General features: G+C 45.1%; 1 long non-coding RNA gene across 1 annotated transcript in view; it reads left to right on the forward strand.

Annotated features, from left to right (window-relative positions):
* Positions 1–8,517, forward strand: part of LOC114900361 — a 30,113-nt gene extending 21,596 nt beyond the window's left edge. Inside the window, exons 9-10 of the long non-coding RNA XR_003794832.1 lie at positions 110–249; positions 1,202–8,517. This is a non-coding gene — a long non-coding RNA (uncharacterized LOC114900361). The remainder of the gene's footprint in view (positions 1–109; positions 250–1,201) is intronic.
* The last annotated feature ends 5,268 nt before the right edge of the window (positions 8,518–13,785 follow it).

Here is a 13,785-nt window from a genome sequence, read left to right on the forward strand (position 1 = left end):
GCAGTTCCTGTTTCCTGTCTTCACTGGGCATCACTCTTCCTGGTCTCTCTCTCTTTCTCCCCGTGGGCTGGAACCTGGATGTGCTGGCGACCCTCATTAAACCGAGCAGATGCGCGGTACCCTGCAGGACAGCGGGACGATGATAGGGAGATAATCTGGATCTCTTCGTCACCATGTGAAATGGAGCATCCTGCCAGCCTGGACCGTCCACTCCGGAGAGTTATGCGAAAGAGAAAGCAATTCGATCTTGTGAGCCACTGTATTTTGGGGTCTGTTTAATCTTAAGAGCTGAGGTTTTTACCCTGAGTAATACAAGACATTTCTGGGTGGGGAAGTAGAGCATTGATTTCAAGTCAATATCTTGTCTTCCTTCAGTTTTTTCCTTCTTTCCTTCCTTCTATAAGTATTTATTGAACACCAACTGTGTACCAGCAATGGGTACATTACCGGTGATGGTAAACAGGAGGACCGTTTAAAAAAAAAAAAAAAAAAGTCCAAGCCAGTAGTTTGAAGAATTAAGTTGCCAGAAGGTTTCTTAGACCATATGCCGTCTAAGTTGCAAGTAGGCTGGGAAAGGCTGGTGAGAGTTCGGTGGTGCCACACCCTCTAGTCCACGTTCGTGGTTTGCGGTTGTGGACGAGACTGGTAAAAGGGGTTGGAGTAGTTGCAGTGGGGCTTTCAAAAGCTTCGAAGGGGCCTGGACTTTGGAATTTCTACCTCTGGTGCAGAGGCAGCAAAGGAGGAAATGGAAATGGTAATTTGTAAAACCTACCCAGCCCTTTGAGCCGCCTACCTATTATTCTCAAGCAAGTGAAGTCCGTGTTTAAGGACCATCTTTTCCCGCGAATATCAGTTTTTTAAGTGTGATTTTACCTTCTGCAGAGCAGTATCCTGACTCCTTCTGCGATAACTTTGAACAAGTGAGTTACTTCAGGAAGGAAACAGCATAGGTCCCAGACTTTCTGATGTCCGTGCAGTTATTATTGGGATTTTCTTTCAAAGGTTTTCTTTTCTCCCCCGATTCATGGAGATAAAAAGGACATCACATTGTATAAGTTTAGGTTTACAAGGTGTGGATTTGATACACATATATTGCAAATTTCTAAGGTTTTTTAACACTGTCCTCAGAAAGAGGAAATTGTTTGATTTCTCTCTTTATTTTATTTAATTTATTTATTTTTGATTTCTCTTTTTTTTTTAGAGGAGTGATATCAGGATCTGAAACAGTCCAAGTGAAGTATATTGCGAGACTCCTTTTGTTGGGTTCGTGTTTGCATATCTGAACAATCTAATGAGAAAGGAAGTCCAGGTTTTAGCTTTTGCACATCAGGAAATGGTTACGTGCCCCAGCCTGGCCTTGCAGACGGGCTGAGGGGGGAACCCTCCTTTCTCCCCTCCCCCTTTCCATCTCTCACCCTGAAGTCATCTCCGAGGACTTGGGGTACGCTTGACCACCCTGGAGAATGGCCAGCGGTCACCACAGCTGCTCCCGGGCATCGGCCTTGGAGCCAGGCTCTCCTGGGGACAGGAGAGGGAAGAGGGAAGCAGGGGTCAAACACAGCTGGATTTCCTGGGGCAAGGTTTCCCTGTGTGAGCTCTGGGAGAGGCCTGGAGAGCCATGTCACGTGTGCCGGCTCAGAGCCCAAGCTGGGCTGAGCTGAGTCCCAGGCTGGGAATTCTCAGTTTACAAGTCTTCCTTTCTGTCCTGTGGAAACAGATAGGGAAGGTTAATGAGATGAACATGGCCAAACACTGCTGGCTTCTGAGAAGGAAAAGAGCCTGTTACGCGCTCCTGCAAACACAAGCCCTCTAGATGGGGACAGCTTCTTACTGAGCTCTCCTCCAGGAAGACTTGATTGTTTTCATCAGACAATTCAAAAGTAGCATGTATGCAGGGCTAGTCACTCAGCCGTACATGCCTGCTGAGTCAGGAATCAAGAAAACATCCTATTTTGCTTCTGACCTTTGCAGCAGCTTTGCCCAACACCTGCCACCTTTCCAAATACGCAGGGATTAATATCTGGAAAGGATAGGTCTTTTTATTCAAAAAAGAAGTTGGGTCTGTGATGAACTGTGATAAAATGAAGAACTAGTTAAGGACCAAAGCCAAACAGTATATGGAACGGAAAGATGAGATACCTCTTTGGTTGGAGATTTTCTGAAGAAAATATTCCAGAGAAAAGGGCAGATGGAAATGTATGTGTGTGTGTGTGTGTGTGTGTGTGTGTGTGTTTAATGAGTAGTTAAAAAAAATGTACTCTAAGTGGGAAGAAGAGAAGAAAGAAGAAATTTGGGTGCATCTATAAAATCGCCACAATTTATGAGAGTTTAAAAAGACAATTTCTTTTTAAGGAGCCAATTCCTAATTTCCCACATAAAAGTATGGGAATTGAATGGTAAATCCTTCTCGGCCGACAAGACCCCTGAAAAGGGTTGGGAGAAAGAGTTACTGTTCCGTTTCCATTCATGTGTCTTGAAAGCCCGTGGCTGCGAAACTGCCCGGGACCGCAGAGGCCTGGGTTTCAAAGCTGCCCGATGACTTTTCAGAGCTGATCTATTGTGGGGCTTTGTTTCGTCTGGGTCGCCCTCGTTTTGTTCTGCTCGGGCTGTATCACTCTTCTGCCGCTGCTATTAATCCACCCTGTCTACTCCTCTCCATTCAGAGGCACATTTTAACCCTGCCCCGCACAGGGCGCAGCATGAAAGGCTGAAAGGCTGAGCATCACTGCGGGGAGACTGAGAGGGAGGGGAGGGGAGGGGAGTGTGGGGTCCTGGGTGCACAGGCTCACCTGGGTGGCTGGGTGTCCAGGAAGCAAAGAGCAAGGGAGCAAGTGGTGTGAACCAGCTCTGTCCATCTGCTGGGAGTCGGGCAAGCTGGAACAAACCCTTTTTCTCACACGGTCACCGTCTGGCTGAGCTGCCTGCTCAGGCACCGCGAACTCAAGCTCCGGGAGCCTGCAAACGAGCCGGCCCTTGTTTTTCAGCTTTGATTCGATTTCCTTGCTTGTTCTTAATAGGCTCCTTATAGCTCAAGTGTTGTCAGACTGGGATAAAGTGGCAAAAGATACAGTGATTTGTGTAAAAAAAGAAAATTAAATCAGAAAACTGTTGTTTGGTTAGTAACTCAAATTCAGTTCCTGTCCTTATGCCTTCCCAGAAATCCTATTATATTCAATTATATTCCAAATAGAGAAGATGCTTCTCTGTCCTCCGCATCACTCACTTTTAATGGTGCAAGGGAACCATCCGGAAGGCCCAAAGGGTCCCGAGAGATGTTGGGTTATAAAGTGGTAACAAACGTTCCCCAAGTGCCTGTGGCTTCACGTCATCTGTGGTTCTCACGACACAGCCAGTGGGGGTCCCTCATGGTGGTTCAGGGACCCCTAATAATGGAGGGCTGTTGTCCACATGGGTACCCACGAGCCCCGTGGACGAAAGAAGGGACCGCTCACCTTGGCGATGAGATCTCCAGCTTGAAAACACTTCCACAACAGCTAGCCCAGCGGTCACACCCGTCTGCCGGGCTGGGGGTCTCTATCTCCGGGTCCAGGAGGAGGAACAGGTGAAATAGGCATCCCTCCAGGACACCGTGCACACGCTCTCAGGGACAAGCAGAGGGCTGCATGGAAAGACAGGGCAGCAAAGTATTTTCAAAACTTTAACTGAACGGTGAAAGTCAAGGATTACATGGTTTGAACGTAATATGCTTAGTCGCACATTTGCCCTCCCCAGCCATTTGGGTTGCGTGGCCTCAGGCAAATCATTAACCCATGGGACATCCACATCATTGCAGATACGGAGGCTCAGTGGGTCTGGATCAGTGGTTCCCAAACCTGAGTGGGCTTTAGATCGGGGAGGACTTATTAAAGCTTTAGCTGTAGGACCTCAGCCCTAGTATCTCTGATTCAGCAGGTCTCGGGGGAGGCAGGGGGCAAGGCTCTGCATTTGTAAAATGTTTCCAGGTGATGCTGATGCTGCTGAGATGGTCTCTAAAACTGGAGAGTCCGATGTGGCTAGATCATCCAGTCTTTCCTAAATGTGACGGGGTAGCATCAGCTGAGGAGTTGACTACTGGCTGCAGTAGAGTTTTCATGTGGAAATTTGACTGGAAAATGATTCACCAGAGCATCACTAACCCCTAACCTTTTTTGAGAGCACATTTGCATGTTGGGTTGACACATAGAGTTTAAAGACACATCTCAATTACAAGATGTGATCCAGACAGCTGCCCTTGTGGGGACAGAGGCGGCCACTAAACTCTGAGCAATTACTTAAAATTAGACTTTTCAGATTTGTTTAGGGTGACCAGGCAAGTACATACATTGACCCAATGTCACTCTTTCTGGAAAGAAGTTGTAATGATTTTGTGTATCAGTCAAGCTGTTCAAATACTAATGCCGCCTCCATGCTTTAATCACCATTCTAGTCAGATGTCATTTTTAGAAGCCCTTGGGGATTTGCATCCCTTAATGATTCTTCAATACCCAAACCAAGCATTCTTTAATTGGTGTAAATTGAGCAGTGTTCCAGTGCAAACAAGGAGAGGGCAGACTGATCAATGATGCCGTGCATGTCTGGCTATTGGAAAGCCATCGTCATTAGATCAAGTAACAAATCCTCAACTCCATCTGCCTCTGAGGAAACACCAGCTCATGGAACCGGCAAATACTACTTCTACTTGTCATCACTATCGGAAAGCACAGGGCAAGTTGTGATCCCCAAATCTCATCTTTTAGGAAAAGGGTTAAAAGAATCCATCATAAAAACACCCTCTGTTCCAATGTCAGAAACTGTATTCTGGAGCCTTCAATGAGAATTCAACTAGAAACAGTATTTCTATCCTCTGGAGATTTGATGTCTGTCTCTCTTTCTCTATTTGTAGATTGCAAACAGTATACAATTTTTGTTAACTTGACAAGCCATTTTTTCCCACGATTTTTTTTTTTGTTCCTGACGGTGCGTTATCCATCTAACCATCTGAGTGTGCTTGGGAAACATGAAACAGGTGTTCATTCCCTCCTACTTTTCGTATGATTGAAAAAACTCCAGGCACTATACTTAAGAAGCCCAGGACAAATCCTTCTCATAAATGTGTCAAGCCCACTTTTCACTCCTGTCTCTTTCCATCAGCTCTCTCAAATTGAGTACTTATTACTGGGGCGGTGGGGGGAAGAAAAGGCAGCAGCAGGCCCATCACACGCCCCTGGCTCAGGCCTGCCAACCTCCTGCTCCTTGGTCAGCAAACTGTGCTCAGATACTACGGGTCCGGTGGCGGCCTGTGTTCATTGTTAATTTATCTGGTTTTAGACAAAATGTGCTGTCTCTTGCGGGGAATCCCTCAAGTTGATTTCAGTTTGAGTTTTACAGTGGTCCAGTGCTTCAAATGAGTGGCAAGGAGGAGTAAAAGGCTATCAGCATCCTTGACAGTCTTTGCTTGGAGCCTGGATTTAGAGAGGAGCTTTGGGTGGGTAATCACACTGGGACAGCCTGTCTGCATGCAGTGTGCTATAATCCACACACATCCTCACGGAGGGTGTATTGCTTCCTTTAAGATGCTCTCGCCAAATGTTTTGAGGACCTTGGGGTAAACCTTATGGGGGTGTCTTAGACTCTGGGACTCACTTTCGGAGCCCGGCTGGAGAAATGAGACAGAATGACACCTGAGCCATCTCCCTGTGCTGGTAGGTCTCGTGGACCAGAATATCACCCTTAGAATGAAAGCACGTTCTTGCTGAGAAGCCAAAGGGGGTCAGTATTTCTTTATCTGGATCAACTTTGACGGTGTCAAAGAGCAGACTTGAAAGGGGCTGCAGAAATGATCTGCCCCCCGACATTTTTGAGGGACCCCTGAATCTGCAGTGCTGTAGACCCTGTCCCAGCAGTCTTGTTTCTGTCACCTTTTCTCTTACAGACAGCTACCTGGCTTTCTTCAGCCCTATGGTGGGTACAGTGAACTTGGGAGCAGAATGCTTTTTTCCAATTCTGGCTTCTTCCCTGAGCAATCATGTGACCTCTCTGGGTTTCCATGTCATCATCCCTAAGTGAAGGAGTTGAATTAGATGAGCCCCTAAGACCCCTTTGAGATCTCACAGCTGAAGAGTTATTTTCTGCAGTGCCGGCTCTCATGAAAGTCAAGGGCAGGGAGCCCACCTTACGTGTCTTTGGAGCCCCTGGTCTGACTCTCATTCGTGGAAATGAGCATCTAAACCAGCACTTCCCAAACTTGAATGTGCCTGGCATCACGTAAAGAGAAGATTCTGGTTCAGTGGGTCTGGGGTGGAGGCTGGGATTCTGTTTCTCTGACGTCTCTCAGGTGATGGAGCCAGGCTGAGGCACAAGGCCTCAGACCAGAAGCTAAGTGAGACCCGAGGGCTCGTCTGCTCTGCTCAGCACTGGACCTCGGCGCAGCCTGTGTCAGAGCGCACAGCGACACGGGGTTTGGGAAAGGGAATCCTGTGGGGTGTTCAGAGAGAAGGCTGAGCCATGGGCAACGGGTGCCTTGGCCAGGTCCCATCCCCACCACCTCCCATGTTACTTCCGACGGGACTGGAAGGCTCTGGCTGCAGACCTGGCCCCTGGCCTCACCGGGCACTGTGTGCAGAGGGGACAGGAGACAGGCAGAACCTGGGGAAGGGGCCGGCGGGGAGAAGCAGCTGCCTCTGCCCCCTGAGTCCTGGCTCCTGGCCCACTGCCCAGGGCCACAGCTCTCAAGCATATGCTCGTAGGTGCTCTCCTTTCCCCTTTGGTTGGTTCCTCTTTGATGTCCATTTCAACCAGCAAATTACTTAGAGGGAGTGGAGAGTTCCACACAGTGTCACTGTGGCTCCATCGCCATTTTATGGAAGGAGCATTGGTCTGGGAGACCAAATATATGGGTGTAATTCCGGCTGGCCCACGAACCAGGGAGGGGCATGCCAGTCAAACGCCCGAGACCCTAGCGCTCTTCCCTCCCGTCCACACCCACACGCAGACCTAGGAAAGGGGCTTGCCTAGTGCACAGTGTATTCTAATTGAGGTGAAATCATATAACATAAAATGAACCACGTGAAAGTGTGCACCTCAGCGCCGTTCAGTCCATTCACAGTGATGTACAACCACTCCTGGTCTCTAGTTTCGAAACTTTTTCATGTCCCCAGAAGAACTTACCACGCCTGTGCTTTACTCCCATTTCCCCTCCCCCCAGCCCCTGAACCACTCATCTGATTTCTATCCGTGTGGATCCCCATTCTGGGTATTTCATATAAATAGAGTCATACAGCCTGTGACATACCTTTAAAAATTTTACTTATTTATTTTTACTAGCTAGAGACATTACATTGAACATTACAACAATTAAGACTTGAAACATATAAATCCACGGTGTTTGGAACCACAGACTTCATGTGCGCATGTGGATACATGCGTGTGGCCACATATACGTGTGCATGGGTGTATGTGTGCGTGTGTGCATGCATGCATGTGTGCCTGTGAGTTTAAGGTCCCTAGAGAACCTAATAACCAGCTGAGGGTGCTACCACGCCCCAGGTCCCCTTTAAGACAGATTCAGGGAATTAATAACCCAAGTACGGACATAAGCTCTGTCTCCCGGAGGATAGACCCTTTCTATTCATAGTCCGCTTTGCCTTCTGAAGGGAAGAGCGTGGCACGTGGAGGCCAAGGGAAACCATAGATAAGTCTGATTAAAGTTGCCATTTGGCAACAAACTCTACAATCACCACTCAGCCCTTTGGAAATTCTCACCTGCCTTTCCCTGTCCTTCCAGCTCTTGTCCGCCTCTTCTCCTCCTTTGCAGTTTATTCCACCCAGTAACTCTGGCCCTGCCTACCCAGCTTTCTCTCCATCTTATTTCTCCCCTCCTGCCGTCCTGTTGGTTTGCTACCGAAGGCAATGGGTATTCCCAAAGGCATGGGGTTCTTGGTCCTACTTACAAGTACAGGAGTTTATTAGAGGACGTATCGCCGGGCTTTTCTAGTTTGCTCACCCTGACCACTAAAATATTTTGAGCATCAGCTCCCAATATATACTTGCTAATCTATTATTTCTTATTTGTTGTGCCCCGCTACTGTTGCTACTAGACGATATACATTGTAAGATATACATAAAGGTGAAAATTCAAAATAATGAGAAGTTTAAAGAGACGTAGAAGTTCTAATATTTTCTCCTCACAACCCACGGGGTCCCTTTGGTGACCCGTAGACCAGAGGTGGAAAAGCCTTCTCCAGTCTAACTTTAGAGGCCCCAGGGGCACTACAAATTCCTTGCCCCTCCCGGAGACAGGTCTTCCTTCCACAGATAATCTGCCGTCCCAGCTGCCCACTGGGCTCCTGGGAATCACAGGATGGAAGTCGCTGCTGCAAGTGACCTTAGCTTTTTTCCCAGTGCAACCATCCCTGCTTTGTAAAAGAAATTACAGATTAAACAATTTTTTAAATTGTATGATTCCTTTAATTAATTATTTAAAAATTGAATCATAGTTGATTTCCAATGTTGTGTTAATTACTGCTGTGCAGGAAAGTGATTCAGTTACACACACACACACACACACACACACACACACATACACATATACACATTCTTTTCTTTAATATTCTCTTCCATTATGGTTTATCATAGGACACTGAATACAGTTCTTTGTGCTATACAGTAGGGCCTTGTTGTTTAACAATTTTTTTATCGTGGTAAAAAACATAACAAATTTACCATCTTAACCATTTTTAATCGTACAGCATTAACTAGCAGCATTAAGTATATTCACATTGTCATGAAAAAGAGCTTCAGAACTTAGAAATCTGAAACTTTATACCCATTAAATGACAACTCCACTTTTCTCCCTCCCCCAAACGTCCGGTAGCCATCATTCTACTTTCTGTTTCTATGAGTTCGGTTATTCTAGATACCTCATATAAGTGGAATCATACAATATTTGTCTTTTTGTGACTGGCATATTTCACTTAGTGTAACGTCTTCAAGGTTCATGTATGTTGTATAGTATGTTATAGGATTTACTTCCTTTTTAGGGTTGAATAATATATCTTTGTATGTACACACCATATTTTCTTTATCCATTCATTTTTTTTTTTTTTTTTTTGCGGTACGTGGGCTTCTCACTGCTGTGGCCTCTCCCGCTGCGGATCACAGGCTCCAGATGCGCAGTCCCAGCGGCCATGGCTCACGGGCCCGGCCGCTCTGCGGCATGTGGGATTCTCCCGGACCGGGGCACGAACCCGTGTCCCCTGCATCGGTAGGCGGATCCTCAACCACTGCGCCACCAGGGAAGCCCCGGATTTTGTCTTCGTAATTCCCTTTTTGGATTGTTCATTGTTAGTGTATAAAAACACAAAGCATTTCTGTATGTTGATTTTGTATCCTGCCACTTTGGGGAATTCATTTATTAGTTCTAACATTTTTTTGGGGGGGGATGTGAATGGAGTCTTTAGGGTTTTCTATGTATAAGATCATGTTATCTTTGAACAGAGATAATTTTGCTTCTTCCTTTCTAATTTCTATGCTTTTAACTTCTTTTTCTTAGTACTGTGTGGAATACAAGTGGTGAAACCAGGCATCCTTCTTTTGTTCCTTATCTTAGAGAAAACACTTTCAGTCTTTAAGTATTGAGTATGCTGTTTGCCGTGGGCTTTTCATATATGGTCTTTATTATGTTGAGGTAGTTTCCTTATATTCCTAGTTTGTCGATTTTTTTTTTTTTATCGTGAAAGGATGTTAGCTCTTTTCACATGCTTCTTCTGTGTCAGCTGAGAAAATCACGTAATTTTTGTCCTTCGTTTTGTTAATGTGATATATTTCTGTCCTTCTTTGTTTGGTTCCTGGGTCCTGTTAAATATTTCTTCCCAGCTTTCAGCTCTCTGACAATAACCTCAGTTTTCAGTAAAACTGTGGGTTGGGATTTTTGTCCATATGTTATATGTTGTGATTTCTTAATTTTATGGCACATTTGATTCTTCAAGCATGCACCATTCTGAGCTCTGTTTAGGAGAGCACGACTCCATTCTTTTATCATCACCCAGCCCTCTCTTGTAAAACTTCTCTCCAAGTTTTCTTTGGACTCTTCCCTTTTTCAATCTCTTTTCAAATCCCTAAGTAACCTCCTATGCGTCCCCCCAAAATTCATTCTTATCCTTTTCTGTGAAATTGCTTTGTCTGGTGACTCAGCAGTGAGGCAATACTAAAACAATAGTAGCTGGAACTCCACATTCCCCTGGGTGCCAATACCACCCCCGATCTCAGAAAATACAACTTGGATGTATGTCTTAAGCATATTTCTGGTTACTGGTGCAAAAACAGAACGAAACAAAAACAACAACAACAAAACTCCCCCAAAAACAACCCAATAAACAAAACAGAATGATACCTATAGTTAGCAGGCAATTGGTAGAATAGGAGTTTTATTTTTAAAGTCAACCATACTTTAAAACCTAAGGCCACTTTATCAATGCTTTATTATAGATGTAATCAATTCCGTTCAGAGATAAATGCCTAAAGAATTAGATCATAAATGAAGGAAAACAATGTGGAACAAAACTGTAAGGATGTGAAGCCTGAGCGATGTCTCGTCCTTTCTGAAATTTGTGATACTCGAGCTCTGTTTTTTTTTTTTTGGAGAAGCCATGAACCAGCAGAGATGAAGATAAAACACAAGGGGAACAGCACAGAATCAATCACGAAATGCTGTCTTACCACAATTATTTTTCTAAATACTACCATAATTACACTTAACTCTTATTAGTTATATATCACAGTGATGTTAATGAAAATGACATATCAAAAAGGGAAAATTTACATAAAGGTTTCTGTTGGAGGCCCATGAAAGCTAGCTGAAAAAAAAATAAGTCAAAACTTCAGTTTGGACATTTTCTAATTAGGTAATTGGCAATGGAATCTTACTTATCTTTTTATCTTGAGAGTTTTTTTTTTTTCAGATCAAAAGCTTTCCCCCTTATTAACGTTAAAGTAATAGGCAAGTGTCTGCCTAAAACTATTATTATATGGGTAAAATGGTTCCATCTTTGTACCAGTATTATAAAATTCTGGATTTAATAATTCAAAGTTATGGGGCTGACATAGAATTTCTTATGAGAAACGCACACAGAAATCCAGGATCTTACAAAATGATTTCTCTTTCATTCATGTTTTAATTCTATTTTTAGTAAAACTTGATTGTTAGTAGATACAAGCTACCGTGAAGCCTTGGTCATTTTGTAATAAATGATTTATCATTACCTACAGCACTGGAAAATCCTCACTTCTTAAAAATGAAAAATGCACGGCAGGCCCCAATTTTTGTCTTTTCTGAAATTGCTAAGCAAATCGGAATTGCCTGAGTCCTCTGTGGGGTCACATTGAACCCCTTCTAATCTCCTGCGTGAACTCAGGGCTTGTGCTTTCAGACCCTGGTCGTGGCCTTCTGAGACCTCTGAGGAGCTGCGAGCGGGGCATTCTCTGTCAGAAGCTTACCGTACGTATTTTATGCAGCCAAGCTATAGGAGTATCAGATTTACCTCCAACATCTTGGCTTTGTGGTTTTAAAAACCCCAAACAGGAATTCTTCTGAAATAGCTGTTGCAAGAGTCTTAGCTTGGCTGGTCTGACTCCCAAGGGTTATTTGTGGCAGGATAATCTCGCGTTAAGGGTGAGAGGTTCTGTCTTATTTCACTTTAGGTTCAAGCTCTTTTCTGGCAACAGATGGTGTGATCATAGCCACTGTGATCTCCTTAAAGGAATAGATGGGGTTTAAGACTAGTAGAAGGACAAACTAAAATATATAGGTGTGATCCAGAGGGGTAAGGGCATGCCAGTATATGAAGAATAAGAGTAACATGAATTTAAAAAGTTACACCAACAGCTAGTAACACAAGCGTACGGGCTCCATCGTTACTGATGAACATGGGGCCACGTTGCTCAGAAGGAAGGGCGCGGCGGGGCTGCAAGAAGGACCCCCGAGGCCCTTGTCATGCTCTTTCCCAATATCTGTTCAATCAGCACCATCCTTTGAGGATTTCTGTCTGCATGGGGAAGTGAGGGTGGTCAGCTCCCTGCTGCTCTGGAACTCTCCATCCGCACGTTCCCTGACCATCGCTGTCTGGAGCAGAATATAAACCTAGCAGATGAAGGCTTGGTCCATCACTGATCCACTCACCCAATTCAGGAATTGGTTAGGTATCCTGACAGGGCTGGCAGGGCTGGCGAGGGATGTCCAGGCCTCTCCCTCAGCAGGTGTGAGTGACCTGTCCTTCATCTCTTCCCTGACAGCAGGGCTGCCCAAATACAGACGCTGGGCCACCTCCCTGCTGGAAGGGAGCATCTGGGGAGGCTTCTCGTGGCAGCCTCCAGAGGCTGGGCGAGACTCTCAGGCTTAGCAAACTGGGCTGGCGAGACAGTGAAATATTTATTGTGATGTCTCCTCTTTTTTGTTTTTTTTTTGAAGTTCAGAAATCCTTGTCATCCTTGGGCTGAAGTCCGTGGACATGAGAGGAATTCATAATTAATCAGAGGTGGCCTGCTTCCACTTACTGATGACCTCAGCTTGCAGCAGCCAGAAGACAAGTGATGGTCTCTGCCTACTTGCTCTGTTGAGTGGTTTTTTCCTAATAAAACAGAAAAGTCCGTGAAACAAAAGAAAGCAATCCAAAACACTTGCCTGTTTGATGGTCTCTCACTAGTTCTCGGTGTGTGAAATATTTTCTCACATGCGTGAGAAAAGGGGCAAATAACTTTGCTATTTTAAAGTAGACATTTTATATGAATTATGTTTAGTCTTAGAGATACTTATTTCTTGGGACTTCCCTGGTGGTCCAGTGGCTAAGACTCTGTGCTTCCACTGCAGGGGGCCCGGGTTTGATCTCTGGTCAGGGAACTAGATCCCACAGGCCACAACTAAGCATTTGCATGCCACAACTAAAGATCCTGCAAAAAAAAAAAAAAAAAAAAAAGAGAGAGAGAGAGAGAGAAAAGATACTTACTTCTTATTTCCCTTGAGTGTCTACAAAAAGCAAAGGAAGGATTGTGGGATTCTTCAGATAATTCAGACCAAAATGCTGATTTTCCTTTAAATATGTAGAGAATGGAAGAAAAATCTAGCTACATCTGACATGTGTTGTTTGAGTACTCTTTTGAGTTGGTGGATAAGGCCATGGCCTTACCCTTAAGCCAAGTCGCCTATCAGTGGAAAAATATTACATATTTGTTATAAAAGAGAGCTTCAGGTGTCTGCCAAGAGTGGACAAATGTTTTCCTTCAGTGTACACACCAGTGAGTAATTTGGCATTTACCTGTTTCCATCAGTCATACTCTGATTTGTGTATGGATTACGGAGAAAGATGTACTGATTACGGAGAAAGATGAAGGCTCCCCATCGGGGTATAAGGTGACTCCTGCTTTGGGTCTCCCTACCTGTCTAGTCCCACAGCTCCTGCCATTCCCCAAGGGATCTCTTGCTCCAGGGAAACTTCCTTGGAGTTCCCAAAGCCGTCCAGATCACCTCCTTCTCTGTGGCTCTACATCTGCTCTGCTCCTGACTCTGCTCTTTGTTTGTTTATTGATTGATTAGTTGACAGATTCATTCATTTATTTGGCGGTGTCAGGTCTTAGCTGCGGCATGCGGGTTTTCCGTTGCAGTGCGCGGGCTCCTCTCTAGTTGTGGTGCCTGGGCTCTGTAGTCTGTGGCACGTGGGCTTAGTTGCTCTGCGGCATGTGGGATCTTAGTTCCCCGACCAGGGATCTAATCCGTGTCCCCTGCATTGAAAGGTGGATTCTTAACCACTGGCCCAC

This window comes from Monodon monoceros, unplaced genomic scaffold (assembly GCF_005190385.1).
Source record: "Monodon monoceros isolate NGI ecotype Baffin Bay Population unplaced genomic scaffold, NGI_Narwhal_1 Super_Scaffold_19, whole genome shotgun sequence".
Taxonomy (NCBI): Eukaryota; Metazoa; Chordata; class Mammalia; order Artiodactyla; family Monodontidae; genus Monodon; species Monodon monoceros.